This window comes from Protopterus annectens, chromosome 5.part0 (assembly GCF_019279795.1).
Source record: "Protopterus annectens isolate FY-2018-M chromosome 5.part0, PAN1.0, whole genome shotgun sequence".
NCBI classification, from domain to species: Eukaryota; Metazoa; Chordata; order Ceratodontiformes; family Protopteridae; genus Protopterus; species Protopterus annectens.
Genome location: NC_056735.1, coordinates 705,668,643 through 705,685,204, shown reverse-complemented (window position 1 = coordinate 705,685,204; position 16,562 = coordinate 705,668,643). Strand labels below are relative to the sequence as shown.

The 16,562-nt window shown below is 38.2% G+C and overlaps 1 protein-coding gene across 2 annotated transcripts in view; it reads right to left on the bottom strand.

The window, feature by feature from the left end:
• The window catches only part of ARHGAP6 (Rho GTPase activating protein 6), a 1,747,989-nt gene that overhangs the window by 1,106,810 nt on the left and 624,617 nt on the right, over nucleotides 1–16,562 (bottom strand). The gene's annotated exons all lie outside the window — the stretch shown is intronic.

Below are 16,562 nucleotides of genomic sequence, written 5' to 3'. Positions count from 1 at the left end.
AGAATTACTTAACTGTAAGACTAAATACCTTGGGTGGTTTTATTAAGGGTTACATTGCAACAGATACATCATGGCCAATACTCCCTCTATATGAACAGGAGCTGTGGAAGATAAATTGCATTCAGTGAAAAAATAGATCAGTTTATTTTCTGAAGTTGTGTTATTTGTTTATTTGTAAACTAATCTAGACAAAGCCCTGATAGGTTTTTATGTTCATATGTTTTATTGCTACACTTATGACCTATTGTCTTCAGCATGTTTGAAGGCTATATTGCTGTAGCATCTATTTTTCTATTTTAGACTTGCGTGTGTGTGTGTGTGTGTGTGTGTGTGTGTGTGTGTGTGTGTGTGTGTGTGTGTGTGTGTGTGTGTGTGTGTGTGTGTGTGTGTGTGTGTGTGTGTGTGTGTGTGTGTGTGTGTGTATGTATGGCTGCATGCCATTTCACATATTTATTTTTATTTTTATTTTACATTTGTTGACCAGGTTTGTCCGACTGAGCTGATAGCCCTTTTTCAGTGGAGGCCCTGGGAAAAAAGCTCCACAAATTTACAATTAAAATAAAATTGTAAATGACAATAGTAATAAAAACAAAAATATTAACATTTTTCAGTTAGAACAGTAAAAGCATAACGATTATTTCCAGAGTTTAAGTTGCCATTTATCTTAAAATATGTGCAGAAACAATATGCAAGGTTTGTAAGTACAGCCAAGGTAGTTACAGTTAGTGAAGATAATATAGGTAGTGTATAAGTAGAGATATTTTTAAGATTTATTGCCAGTTAATTACCTAGATAGGATGGCTAAGATAGCTGACACATAATAGAAGTAAAGCCAATTAGGGCTGACAGTAAGCTACATAGGAAAGGAAGACAGTTTAAACAGGATGAGTACAGTGGCATGACCAGCAACATTTTAGGTAGTCTTTGGTAGCTGAATTAAATTCTTTATGTTGTTTGAGTGTTCTAATTTCCAATGGAAGTTTGTTCCAAAAAATGGTAGGGAAGTAGCTGTAGAGGATTTGACCAATTTTGCACTTAGGTTTATAGATTTGTAGCAAGTCTTGGTCTGAGCTTTGGAGAGTCCTAGAAGGAGTGTAGAAGAAGATTAGAGGAGATAGGTTGGGAGAGAATAGAGTGGATACTTTGAAGCTGAGAGAGAAGAAGCTGGTGTGGTAATAATTCTAGTCAGTTTAAGTATTTTAAAGAAAGACAGTGATGAGATCTATAGTTTTGGTTCGCAGCAAATATGGCCACCTTGTTATAGGTCATTTTTAGCTTAGTTAGGAGAGAGGTTTGGAGGTTGGTGAGGATTTGAGAGCTATAAAATAAGCTTGGTAGTAGATAGGCATGTGATCAACTATTACTAATTTGTAAGAAGTATACTGAAGTGACAATTCTGAAGCCTTTCTCTATAGTTCAGGTTTTCCAAAATTAAAATTTTCTAGAAAGGAATCATTGCCCTTTTCAGATCATTGCAAGGAGCTTGTTTGTTGGCTACAGGATGAAGTACAGTATTCAATAATAAATTAGCTCAAGGAGGTATAAACTGGTATACTATCTCCTTGAATTGACTGCATACGTCCGAACAATTAAATAAAATATCTGGATTTACTCAATCTCTACAGGTGTAAGAGGAAGACATCCTAAAATTAACCACATAAAAAGCAATAGCCTAGTCACGGTTTAATTTTGTGAGAAAATATAATAATAAATATTAACAACTAAATAAGGTAGCATTAAAATATAACATTTATTTTATCTTCAGATAAACACAACTGGTTCCTTAGCAGAGCCTTAATGCTCAGCCAATTGCTTTTAACAGTAGATGGAAGAAAAGTTATGTTTTATTAGTCGTGCAGCATGTGTTTAGTTCAGTTTTTACTTGGTGAAGTTTTGTGAATTAATTTAAATGAGATAGATGCTACCTGAGTTAGGTCAGACAGTGTTATTATCAGATGAAAGGTTGACTTCATCATAATGTAAGGCAAACAGTGGTCATGTCAAGCATGAGGGTGAGATCATTTTGAGTGTGGTGAAACCATAGTGTTGGTGTCAGGCAAAAGGATGACAACATCTTGTAAAGGGGAAACAGTAGAAGTGGTAGACACAAGATTTACTCCAGCTTGTGTAAAGGGAAACAGTAATTGTGCCAGGTACAAAGGTTTTCCCATCTTGTCTAAGGAGAAATGGTATGGTCGGGAACAAGGATGGCTCCATCTTGTGTAAAGGAAAACTGTAGCAATATGCAGCTCTGTGAACAGAAAAAATCTTCAGTCTGTTTCACTAGGTTATCTAATTTGATGCAGAGGTAAATGCCCTCTGAAATATATATGCACACCATACTATATCTTAGTTTATGGTATGGTGTACAATAACACAATAATGGAATGTGAATGACAGATATTTTTCCTCTTTTATTTTATTCATCTATTTGACAAACAGATGTGCCAGCTGATCCGGAGGACCTGTCTTAGACACTTTTTTTTAATCCTAGGAATCCTGAGATATGAAATCAAAAATACATGATGATAAATAATAAGCAAAGAGGATACAAGTTCATTTTAGACTGTTTTCCACTCACTTAATTTTGGTTTTAGTTAAATTAACTTTTATTGATGCAAGCATTCTATACCCTCCCTGTTGTTCATTCACAACACATACAAATTACAGAGGCTGCATGTGTGTGTGTGTGGGGGGGGGGGGCATGGCTATAACATTAAAACATATGATCCTGTGAAGCTATCAGTGTGTGTCTTCATGCGAGTTTTAGTGTTCATATGTATGTTTGAGGGACAGAAGCAACATACATGGTATGTCACTCTGCTGGCATGCATTCATAACAGCTATCCATCTCCACTATCTTTCCACTCTGCAACATTGAGCAAGGGCTGCACCCATACTTGTTCCTGTCATACAGCTCACATACCCTGCACGGCCCAACATCCATGGTGACTTGCTGTGCAAGAATGCCTGTTTAAGAAGCATATTACTGTGTTTAACATAAAGTAGTGTTTGTATATGCTAAGGGATTATCCACCATAATAACTGCAGTTGTATTTCCAACATGTACATTACCCATATGGTGTGTACGATACATGAGGTATGGTAATATTCAGGCTTTAATGACTAGTCATTTCATTAATGATAAGTCCCATAAAATGAAGTAGCATTTTGATGACAGCATCTGAGCCTCTAGCAAGAAGAATTAAAGAATTTGAGTGTGTATAACACAGAGGAGTCATTTCTTAATATAACAGACAAATCCTTTATAGAACAAATAAATGCATTTATAAGTAAGAGAGAAATATTTAAGATTAATTTGACTATATCTAGCACCTGCATGACTTAAGAACTTGAAAGATATATCTGCTTGCTGTAGAGACCCCATAATCAAAGAATAATAGTTGTTAGTGTTGTACTGCTATGGGCAGCCACGGTGTTGCAGCGGTTAGCGTTGTTGCCTCACAGCAAGAGGTTCCCTGGTTCAATCCTCAGCTGGGGTGCCTTCTGTGTGGAGTCTGCATGTCCTCGCTGTGGTCGCATGGGTTTTCTCCGGGTGCTCCGGTTTCCTCCCACATCCCAAAGACATGCTGTAGGTGGATTGGACATTCTAAATTGGCCCTAGGTGTGAGTGCGAGTGTATGCCTTCTGTGGAAGGTCGGGTGCCGGGCTGGCAACTCGACACCGTAAAACTCCACTGCCAATCATGAGCGGACATGTGATCTGCTGTGGCAACCCCTAACCGGGAAAAGCTGAAAGAGGAAGAAGAAGTGTTGTACTGCTGTACATTGGGTTCTTATTGAATATTTAAAAAACAAAACATTATAAGAACCAAATCCAAATGAAGTCACAAACCATAATACTATAACAGTGCCTCACAACCAGGACTGCACGCCATTCATGGAAACAGCGTTCACACAAATGATAAAAAACATACAAATGTCCGGAACCCAGGGAGTAAAAAAACAGTATTCCAACTAAAATCAAAAGAACTAATGCAAACCACCAAATTTGTATTGTGGAATAAATTTTAGTCAGGAAAGTAGAGCTGTTATTGACTGGTCTCATTTTTTTGGTGGTTTGCATTAATTCGTGTGGTCTACTATAGTTGTATCTAAAATCAAAAGAACGTTTGACAATTTAATGAAAATGTCTAAGTGCTTTTGCCCCAATAAATTAAAACTGGACTTCATCAGAGATAAAAAAACAGTCAAAAATGTCACTTCCTTATATAACATTAGAACAGGAAGTAGTAAACTTAGTTAAACTTTTCAAATATTTAAAGCAACAGTGTCATAATGTACCCTGTCATATATGAAAATACAAACCCACCCCATTTTATATTTAAATATACACAACACACATCTCTATTAACACATTTAAAAATTGTTAATAGAATAAATATACTTATTCAATAATTTAAAGACCATAACCTATAGATTTCAATTTTAAAATAGGAAAAATAGTGACTGTGTCATTAAGGCCATTAGGTCCAGCGGCAAATAGTTTGATCTGCCAAACTTCTAGCTTATACTTCCATGGTCCACCCCTTAAATCTGGTGTCACAGTGTCTAACCAAAAAATTTTATAGAATGGCCTCCATTCTACTGAATAGTCTTTCCAAGGGCATTTGCCTGGTTTTGTTTTATAACAGCATACATATGCCCATATATCCTTTCTTTAAAAACTCTCTTGTTTTTTCCTATATAAAATTTGTCACATGAATGACATATAACAATGTATATTACACCCTTGGAATTACAATTAACACAAACATCAGATATGATAAAACCACACTCCTTTACCTTAATACCAGTAGTTTCTAATAAGAGGGAACACTGGGGACATCTAACACATCGAATAGTCCCCTTCCTAATTACACTGAATTGTGAACAAATATTACTTGTATCTCCCATGTCTTCAATATAATTTTTAAAACACCAATACCTCTTAAAAACTATACGGGGGTAGTTACTAACTGCCTCTTGGTTAATTCATCATAATTCAAAGACCTTCCAGTTCCTTCTTACTATTTGGGAAATGGCTACACTATCTACATTATAAGTACTAGGCTACAGTTATAATCACTTGTGTTCATATCTACCTTAGGGAGGTACTGATTCTCCTAAGAGGGGAAAATACAACACACTCACTTTTTTTGTGTTGACTTCTATTAAAATGTTACCAAGAAAGTCCTCTGGGTAACCTTTTCTTTTAAGTATAAACTAAAGCTAATTGATTTCTTCTTGATACATAACAAAACATTATACTGGCATAACATAATAAATACACAAAGTCAGAGCTGCCTTACATGGAGACTTAACTACTTCAAGCATGCACATGCCAGACATTCATTTATATATATGTATATATATATATATATATATATATATATATATGTATTTACACTCTGTATTTCCTCCTTTTACCTTATGACACAGAAGACAAACAAATATGACATTAACTGTAGGCCCACTGATTTACACCATGCATTTTGTTATAGATTCCTCAGATATGCTATCTATAGTTTCATAGTTTCATAGTATAGTACTAGGCTATTTGCCCTGGGGCATTTGTAAGCCTAGCCATAGTGATGTGGCTTTTGCCACCCCATGAAATGGTACAAAAAATGTACAGAATAAATTTAGAATACTGTGCCTTTGTCTAGTAGTGACATGAAGGTCCCCTTATATAATGAATTAGTTTACTGTGCCCCTGTCTAGCAGTGACACAGATGTGACCCCTGGGGTAAACTTACGATCTCCCATCCACTCATCAAGATTTCTCTTGAAGAGAGTCAGTGAGGGGCTCTGCCTAATACGAACTGGGCTCTTGTTCCAAAGCATGGGAAGCCTCTGGGTTATGAATCTATCCCTCCAGCATGTCCTATTCATACTTGTGCCGAGGTTTAAGTCTTTAGCTCTCGTGGTCCTGATGGATTTGGATTTTTTGAGGTGGAGCATGTCCATCAGATCCTGATTGGACATGGCCTTGTACGTCAGGCAGAGATCACCTCTGAGCAGGCGGTATGCTACTGAATAGAGCTGAAGTTTCTTTAGTCTGGCAGAATAAGACATATGTTGGAGACCCTTGATCCTCTTGGTGAGGTACTTTTGTGGTCTCTCCAGCTGTTGCAAATCCCGGGTGAGGTACATACCAAATGGGGCATTGTACTCAATCATGGGTCTGATGAGGGAGAAATATAGGGGTACAATGACATCCTTGGATCTGGATGTGAATCCCTTCGTGATGAGGTATGCAAGGTAGAATGTTTTTCTAACCACTTTGGCAACATGGGTGTCAAATGAGAGGTCGCTGTCGACTTGGGTCCCTAGGTCTCTGATTACTTTTTCCGTACTCAGTGGGTTGCTGTCTATGTGATAATTTGTGGGTACTTTGTTTTTCCCAAAGGGGATGACTATACATTTTTTGGCATTTAGTTTAAGGCCGTGACTCCGGCACCAGTTGTCCATTTCTGTGAGGCCTTTTTGTAGGATGTGTGTGTCGGCTGGTGTATCGACTATGGCGCCTAGTTTGCAGTCATCTGCGAACTTTGTCAGCCACAGCCCTCCCATGTTTGCTTTAACATCTGAGAAATAAATGCCGAACAAGAGGGGTCCCAGGACAGATCCCTGTGGGACACCACTTGTGACTGGCTTTGAGTCTGACATTGCTCCAGCGATTTTAACTTTATGGGTTCTGTCCTTTAGCCAGTTTGCAGCCCATCTAGTGACATAAGGGTTTACTTTTAAGCTGTTGAGCTTATCTATGATGCCTGAGTGGGGTATTATGTCGAAGGCCTTAGCCAAGTCCAGGTATGCTGTATGGACTGCTTTGCCCTCATCAATGGCTCTAGTGACTGTTTCAAAAAAGTCAACCAGGTTTAAAAGGCAGGATCTGCCCTTTACAAAGCCAAACTGGGTGGGGTCAAGTGTCTGTAGGTCCCCTATGTCTCTGTTTATGAGTTCCATAATGATTCTTTCCATAGCTTTGCAGACCAGGCTGGTTAAGCTTATGGGGCGGTAGTTTCCAGGGTCTGTAGAGGCACCCCCCTTGTGGAGTGGGACCACTGTTGCTGTACGCCAGTGTTCAGGTACATATCCCGAAGTAAGGCTAAGGTTAAATAGCATTTTTATGTGTAGGTTTTGCTCCTCTTGGAGTTCACGTAACACGCAACCCGGGATACTGTCAGGTCCCATTGATGCTGTGTTTTTTGCTTTGTTTAGGGCGGTTCTCACTTGGACATCTGAGATGACAGGGAGATTACATTCAGCTGGGATAAGTATTTCTTCTTTTGGGGGTGAAGGAGGGGAGAAATTTGCACTGAACCTGTCAGCCAGAATGTTGGCAATATCTGTGGGTTCAGTGTATTTTTTGTTGTTTCAAACCAACTCTGAGGGTTTCCGCCCAGGTTTCTAACATAGCTGAAGAAGGCTTTGTGATTATCTTTAGTGTCCTTAGTGATTTTTCTCTCAAAGTTGGCCTTGGATGTTTTTATGAGAGAACGTAGTTTTCTGCTAATGTTGATCAGAGATGTCTTCCCTTCATGGGATTTTGCTCTGAAGTGCAGTAGCTTCCTTCTTTTGTTATACAATTTGTTTATGGCTGAGGTACACCAGACAGGACGCTTACCTTTGGTGGAGAGGGACTTGGATTTGTTTGGGATTGCATGATCCATGCATTCTTGGAGATGTCCATAGAAGGCATCTGTGAAGGATTCGGCATTGTGGGATGTGGTATCCACTGGCACAGTGGGCTTAAAGGATACCATCTCAGTCTTAAGAAGAGTGAAGTCTGCTTTTGAGAAGTTTTTCACTGTGGTCTTTTGTGCTGGGGGTGGAGGTAGGATATGTATATCCAGGGTGATTAGTTTGTGGTCAGATCTCACTAACGAGGGGTATACTTCCGGTGTGGAGCATTTTGTCCCCATGTTTGTGATGATCAGGTCTAGTATATTATCTCCCCTAGTGGGAGAGGTGACTAGTTGTTCCAGTGCATTTGAATTTATGAATTCCAGGAACCTTTGGGCTAGGGTATTAGGGCTAGAATAATGTACCCAATCTATGTTTGGGTAGTTGAAGTCTCCCAGTATGATGGTATTTTTTGATACATTCATATCCTCCAATGTCTTCAGGAAGGCTGAGTGGGGTTCTTGAGATTGGGAGGGTGGTCTGTAACATACTACCAGTTGTACAGCAGTTTTGCCTATGGTTAGTTGCACCTGTATGGTCTCTGATGCTTCATGTGTTGCTACTAACCTGGAGGTGTGGGTGTCCTTGATGAATATGGACACTCCCCCTCCCTTTGTGGTTCGGCCCGGGTTTTGAGGTCGAAAAGCATGATACGAGGTATAGCCTGGTAATGCTGGGGTGCTCTCAGGAGCCTTGAACCAGGTTTCAGTTACTGCACAGACGTCGATGTTCTCCATGCTGAGGAGTGCATCAAGTGCCTGCATCTTGAGATTTAGACTTCTGGCGTTGAGCAGCATTACCCTTAGTTTTTTTCCATTTTTGTTTTCTAAGGAGGTGGGTTTGTCTTTTGAGCCTTGCCTAAAAAAGGCACTATGGGGGTGGCAAGAGCCTTAGCCAATATCCGGAAGCCCAGTGGTGACAGGTGTAAGCCATCCCTTGCGAAGCAGCGTGGCATGTCCAACATGTCATCCCAGGCAGACAGACATTGGATCCCCTTAGAATGACACCAGTACTTGAGCCACTTGTTAAAGCTGATCATCTTGTCTTTGTATTGTGGTATCATTCTTGGTGAGGGCAAGATGCTGCTCAGGGTCAGGGTCATACCAGCCTGGGCTACATAATCGGAGAGCTCCTCTACGTCTCTTTTCATGTAGTCCAGGGAGGTACGTCTCAGGTCATTCACACCAGCATGGACAATGACGGAGTCATATTTGTACTTGCTTTGGAGTGACTTGAGTGCGTGTGTTATGTGACGGATCCTAGCTCCCGAATAGACAGCTCACAGTCACCTTCTCCTTGTTCAGCCTGGTCAGCGGGACATCAGTGTGTCTGACTATAGAGTCACCTATTACTAGTGTATCAGGCAAGGTGTTTGGCCTTAAGGGCTGTGATTGGTTGACACACTGATTTATTGAAGTATGTGTTGCATGTGTTTTGTTTTGAGGTGGTGGATTTTTGGATGTCTGCTTTGGGAGCCTCTGTTGTTTTGGTAAGTTTTTTATTAGAGCCTCCGAGTATGTCTTTGTGTTTTTATGTGTTTGGTTTGCAGTTGTTGTAGGTCTATGTGGGACTGGGATTGTTGTGTGTGTGGTTGCCATCTCCTCCTGTCTGGTCATGCCAGCCCTGAGTTGAGAGAGTTCAGCCTCCAGTTTGGCTATATAGTTGCATCTCTCACATGTATTTGTGTTTGTTGGGAGGAGGAGAGGGTTGTCTGTGTACATGAGACAATTGTAGCATTGTCTCAAGATACCCAGATTGACCAGCTGAATTGGAGACGACGCCAGTAATCTACCACTTGACATGCTAGAACAGTATAAGGGAGTGCTGCACCTTTAAGGGAAGTGGATATTCACAGGGGTGGTAAATAGATGTAGTGCTTTACTTAGTACGAGAGTGCTTACTTAGTAGAGAAGTACTGAGAACAAATGCTAGGCTTATAATATAGTGAGTAGTCTGGTTATACTAAGAGTAGAGCTTCCTTAAGGGAAAATTTGAACAGCAGACTTGGCGGAGCCAGAAAAAGTTTAACCTTGTTTAACCAGTGCTGCACTATGCGCACAACCGTGCAAAGCCGTGCAAACGCGGATTTTAAACAGTGAACTACAAAAGAGCTAGAAATGGTCCAAAACAACCAATTACTACAGCTTCTTGTGCTGAGGTCACTTCCTACAGGGACAGGTAGGCTGCTCAAGGCTCCCCACTCCCACTGGTGAGCAAAGAAACTTCCTTCTATCCAAGTAAGGTAATGGACAACACAGGAACTACACCACAGCCCAGAATACAGCAATGCCTGTAAACTGGTCTAAACTAGTCGAGGAGAGGCAGGAAAACAAGGATTATTTTTTTGTTTTTCTGTTTTTTTGGTAGAAACGCACAGAAAATGCAGAAACAGTGATAAATTAGTTACACAGGCTAACACACTTTAGTGGGCAGCCTCCACAGTTAAATTAAACAAACAAACAAACTTTCGATCAAATTCGACTAAAATGTAACTTTAAGTGCAGATTTTAAAATAATGCAGCAAACAGTTAAAAAACAGTTGGGTATGGGTTAAGGTTAATGGATAGATAATAGTTGGAACTTACAATACTTTCTCTAAATCAGTGTATGATACCCCAGATACTACAATGCAAAACTTCTTACTATTATTTCTTTTTCATAAAACTGACATAAGACATAAATATACTGTTAAGTAATAATGAATAATATTGTCAGTGATAATTTCTGTCTCTCATTTCACTGGTCTTCCTAATTAAGCATATTTTCCCCACTTTCATAAATTAAGCCCTTAATGGGATTTCTACAAGTGTCCTTTACGGAGCTTATATAGTGCAGCTAGACTTGGAACCACGGTCTAGATAGTTTACTGAGAAAAGGGTCTTCTGATAGGTATCCTGAGTAGTTAATGGTGTGAAACAAATTTGATTGTATCTATCTCTCTCTCTTTCTCTCTCTCTGTTTGCTCAAATGTGTGGTCCCTAATCTCTCTTTGGTGTTTAGCTGGCCTAGACTTTCCTTTTGAATACACTCTTGATCACACAGCCTTAAATAGTTAAGTTGCACAAGTAATATTTCATAAACATGTCCCTACAAACATTATTATCTTTGTCCAATGTGCAAATACACTAAGAAAATGATGAGAAGCATAAACACCTGATTATTTATTTTCTGTTATATATGTAACGTATTGAATGTTTAATCTTCTCAATAGTCCAAACTGCCAAGATTTTGTCTTATTTTACAACATTGTAAAAATGGGCAAAAATGCAGGACTGTAGTCAATATGAGTATATGAAGCCAACCTTCCTATAGAAGAGAGAAATGTGGTGTCTGTGACTACTACTGACATTTTTTCTGTTTACAACTTTTCAGATTTTAAAATTGATGACACTCACATGAGTTTACTAAGAAATGCGTTTATATCACGTTATCGAAAGATGAAAATAGTGAACGCTATTTCATCAAACCTAAAATATCTAAACCACATAATATCAAACATTCAGAACAGCTAATTTTTTCCTTGGGAAAAATTCGCTATTCTGAAACACATACACACAACACAAGCACACCTAAAAAACATCAATACACACACACATACACTTATAACCCTACAACTAACCCTACACTAAACTATACATACACTACTATCTATCCATTAACCTTAACCCAAACCCTAACCCTAAGGTTTGTCACTATCGCACACTCACCTAACCCTCGCCCTAACCCTATCTGACTTAACCCGCTCATAAACCTAATTCACCTAACCCATGCCCTAACCCTAACTCACCTAACCCACACCCTAATCCTAACAACCACACAATTGCGCACTTACCTGAACCGTAAATCTCCACCACAGCACTGAAAATAGCGAAGCCACAAAACCGGCCAACCAAATTCTTTCCCTAGGAAAGAATTCAGTGTTCTACAGCTTCTCTATTTTTAGCGTTCGATTAAAACGAGTCAATATTAGAATATTCGAAGTTTTAAAACTTCGATGTTCTGATATAGACCCTAAGAAAAGACCTTACATTTGTTCCAGATTTTAAAATTGACGTAGCAAAGGTGCTTATTAACCTTAAACTGTATACTAAGCAATTAAATTTGGCAATGTTTTTTTCTACCAGAAATAATGACAATGTAGTTAGAACTGATTTTATTAAAAGGAGAAGTACATTTATGCCACCTATAAATTCAACAATAGACCAGTTTGAAAAAATATGTGAAAAAGAAATACATATGTTGAAAACTCAGGTGACAAAAAAAGAAGACAATATATCAAAAAATGAAAGGAAGTTTTTAAACAATCTTTGTGAGTTGACAGAGTACAGATTCATGCAATTTGATAAAGGTGTGTGTGGGGGGGGGGGGGCTAGCTATAATGAACCAAGTGGACTAAGCAGGAAAAATGCTAGATCTTTTGAGGTAGCTACTCTTACTGAGATCAACAAGGCGTATACAAAAATGGATTGGTTTCTTTATGACCTATTGACGCAAGGAGTTTTAGATAAAAAAGAATATGCATTTTTGACCATTGAGACACGGGTGATTCCTGTTATTTTTGGTATACCAAAAATCCACATGGATTTAAACAACCCCCTTTGCATCTTACAATAGCAGCAAGGTATTCAAACACAGAGCCTATAGCAGCATACATAGGTTTGCAGTGTAAGAAAGCTGTGAGGCACAAAAAAATGCATTACTAGGGACTCCTGGCACTGTCTAGAGGTTCTGAGAGACTTGTGTATAAAAGACGCTTTCCTGTTTGTTGCAATCGATGACATTCATTTTTCAGTCATTCCACATAGTGAAGGAATTGAGTTATTTGGTGATGCTCTAATGAATATTGAAGGCATACACAATATGAAAAGAAACTTGTTGATGGAGCTGATGGAAGTGGTTCTGAAAAATAATTACCTGTATTTTGAGGGGGAATATTTTTTTCAGACCACTGGGTGGCAATGGGATCTAGGTGTGCCCCTGTATGTGCAAATCTTGTTCTATCAGAATGGGAGGAAAGGTATGGTTTTCCATCTACATTTTTGAGGAAAGTGATAGCATGGTATAGGTACTTTGATGACATACTATTGCTTTGGAAAGATACCGAGGAAGAAATGGTCAGTTTTGTTGAATATTTGAGCAACGTCACTGCATTTCTAAGATTCACGTGGAAAACAAATGTACAGACAATGGATTTTTTGGACATTTGTTTGTACAAGAATAATGAAAGTTCAAAAATAGAGTCCAGTATACATAGGAAAAAAATGTATTCAAGTGCCCTGCTGCATTAGACCAGTTGTCACCCTCCACACCAGAAGCGAAGTGTGATTAAGGGGCAAATGGTCAGGATCTCTAGCTTAATTACTGATGAAGTTATTTTCAGTCAAAAAATGTACAAATTAATAGGGATGTTCAAAGAAAGGGATACCTGACTAGAATCTTAGCCAAGGTTAGAAATGAAGTCCTGAAAAGGAGAACAGAGAAATGTGTTCCTATTCTCTTGACCCCAAAATTCCCTAAATTCCCTAAATGATAAAAATGTACTAGAAAAATGTAATAATTCTATACAACCATGAGACAGAGAATTTTAAAGAAATGCTGAACAGATACTGGGACTTGTTTTTTGATGAGAGTTTGAAACAAATTTTGGATGGATCCCCGAAAATTACTTACAGTAGGGGGCATAACCTAAAAGGGTTTCTTTAATAGACTATAGTCGCAATGAGTCAAAACTATCATTCTAAGATGACAAAATGTAACATGTGTAGAGTATGTAAGTACATAAATGAAGGACCCATATGTGTTGGTAGAAGGATATGGCCAAAATATTTCATGCCCAGGACATTGCAAATGTAATAGCAACTTAGTTGTTTACATTGCAACTTGCACCTCATGTTTGGCTTTCTATGTAGGTCAGACTACAAGAAAGTTAAAGGAAAGAGCAGCCGAACATATAAGGGACATAAAAAAACTAGAAGACCAAAAATGCCTTATATATGCACAGTTTAGGTTGTGAAAATTTTAGGAAATTTACATTTTTTATTATTGACCATGTCATTCCTTCTCAGAGAGGAGGTGATATAAAAATTAATGTTGAGAGACTAGAGTTGGAATGGCAGCTTAGACTAAAGGCTACTACCAAGCCAGGTATTATTGACAGCTGCACTGTGACTAGTGTTTTGAAATTAAAGTTACTGCAACCTTGATTTGCATAAACGTTTTCTACTGTATACATTTTAACAGCTATTTAATATATACAACTAGCAGCTCTCCGTTGTTTATTCTTTGGGTTTTACTTAAATATTTTAATGTTTTAAAACTTGTAAAGGATTTTTGTATGTGTATTTTTAATTTTCATGTTGAACTGAGAAATCATGGGATTTATTAGTATTTAAATGGGCTGACTGATGGAAGTAATACACTCTGAGGAAGCCCAGGATGACATTGGGTGAAAGCGCTTATTGCTTAATTAAAGCTTGGACTGTTATATCAGCTGGCTGCCACGTTTTTTTGTTATTTTTATTTTGCTTAACATATCTTAATATAACCCAGATGCACCAACGTGTGACAAATATTTGTCAAGATACTATACCTCTTATGATATAACCATATCATAGTACATTGTGAATTTGTCAGGCAGGGCATAGTTACTGCAGGTTGAAGCATTTTTGGCCAAGTGCTTTAGTTCGAAAATTTAATGTCACAGTGACTTTCAACACAATGTATTGTACTATGTGAGATAGCGGCTCTGAGTGTTTTTGCCTTTTTTTCCCACTATGGTACTACTGTGGAGTTGGTATATATAATTCAGAGAGGAAATGGATGGAGCCCTACTGCAAAAACATTTTGTCTGTTTTTTTTTTTTGACTCACCTTTTTTGGTGTTTAATTTTAATTGAATGGTGACTTAAAACACTGGGATTCGATCAGACTTAGGTAAACTAGTAGATAGATGGGTATGAAATGAAGGTATGATTTTCGCCCTCGAGATATCTTGAAGAAAGATATTCCAGCATGCCACACTTCAGAAGTCTGTTCCATGTTATGGCTGCATTAATTTTATCACCAATAGGATACTCTTGTGAGTTATGATTTTCATCCTATACACTGAATTGTATTTTTCTCTGTGGGGGATGTTCAATACAATGTGAGACATCCCCTTTACTATGACACCCACCAATATAAGAGCATAGGATAAATGAGTGTATGAACAAAGTGAGCAGAAACTTGTAGATAATCATTTTGAGGATTTTGCTCTAAGAAAAAAAAATGTTTTACTAGTTAGTGCAAATGAAGCCTATTTCAAATAAAACTGCATTCATACTATCTACAATATTTGAGTTTTCCTCAATCCACTTTTTTTCCATTTTTGATGTCTCTAATCATTTATTTTAAATTAAAGGAACAAAAAGCATGGGATGGTCATACAATTTATCATATCAGGCAGTTCATAATAAATGCTTGATCAAATTGTGTTAGCTGTTGTTTATACTGCCTGTAATTTGAGTGGCCACCATTTAACACTTGAAATATGCTAAATACGATAAAGCTTTTAAATGAAAGTAGTGCTCAGGTATGAAGGAAGAATTTGCAGCTAGAGACATGTAGGCAGGTGAGTTATGCTTTAACCAGTCAAAAGTCACCAAAACAAAGTAGACCTTAGCATGGTTATATCCTTTTTCAAATTACACTTATGAATCGATATAACAAAGAAACAAATAAAAGCAGAAATCATTCAAGTTCAGCTATTCTACAGTGAAATGAGCAATAGAACAATAGGTACAAACTACTATGTGCAAGGTTGAAAGACATGTTGCAACGGATTCATAAATGTTAATCACAGCTGTCCCATACCCACTTTGGCAGAGTTGCACGATGCTTGACTATAATACGATTCATAGCTATGCCTGATTAGCATGCTTCTGAATCTCATTAAATCCATCTGATGATTATCTATGAATCACCAATAATGTGGTTACAAGAAATGCAGACAGGTTCCCAATTCAGTAGACTGTTGTTGTATCTTTTGGCTTTTCCTAGTTAGTGGTCGCCATAGCAGAACTCCGTTCCGATAATGATTGGCAGTAGATTTTTACGTGCCAAGTTGCCAGCTCTGATGCACAACCTTCAACGAAGGTACGCCCATTCACACAAGTCTCCACACAGAAGACGCTTTAGCTGAGAATCGAACAGGACAACGTCTTACTGTGAGGCAACAACGCTACTGCAGCACCACCACAATTCAGTAGACTACAAGTACATATTACTGTGCTGCACATATACAGTTATTTTAAATTAAAGAAACTATGTTGAAGTGAATGGGGATAATATAGCAAATAGCCACATACTCCATAGTTCCAGCATCTCTGACCCACCTTAGAGTACAACTTCCATACATCAAAGGCATCCGTGATGCACAGAAGCAAAGGTCTCCTGATAGGATGTTACACAGGGTGTGTCCATGGACTAAGGAATTTGTATACAGCTTGGAAAATGCTCAGTTGTGGGTCACTATTTAGCTATGCAGTGACATTCTGAGAATCACATCTTGCCTGAGTGATAAGGCTACACCTCATAACCTAGGCCTCATACAGTGTGAAATACGGACATTAAAATTAACATTATAGTCTGTTTCCACTTGAATGTTTATACAATGCATTACTATTATTGTGTTTTCTAATATTTCATAAATGTTCTACAATCCTGATAAGTTATTACCTCCTTTTTTTGCCTACATAGAAGGCTTGATATACGTGTTAACCAGTGCTAGCTATTCCAGTTACCTGACAATTTCCACAGTTACTGCTACAGTACATTACATCTGTTTCAGGATAGACAAATAACTATCAAGTGTATTAATGCAAGAAACTAAACT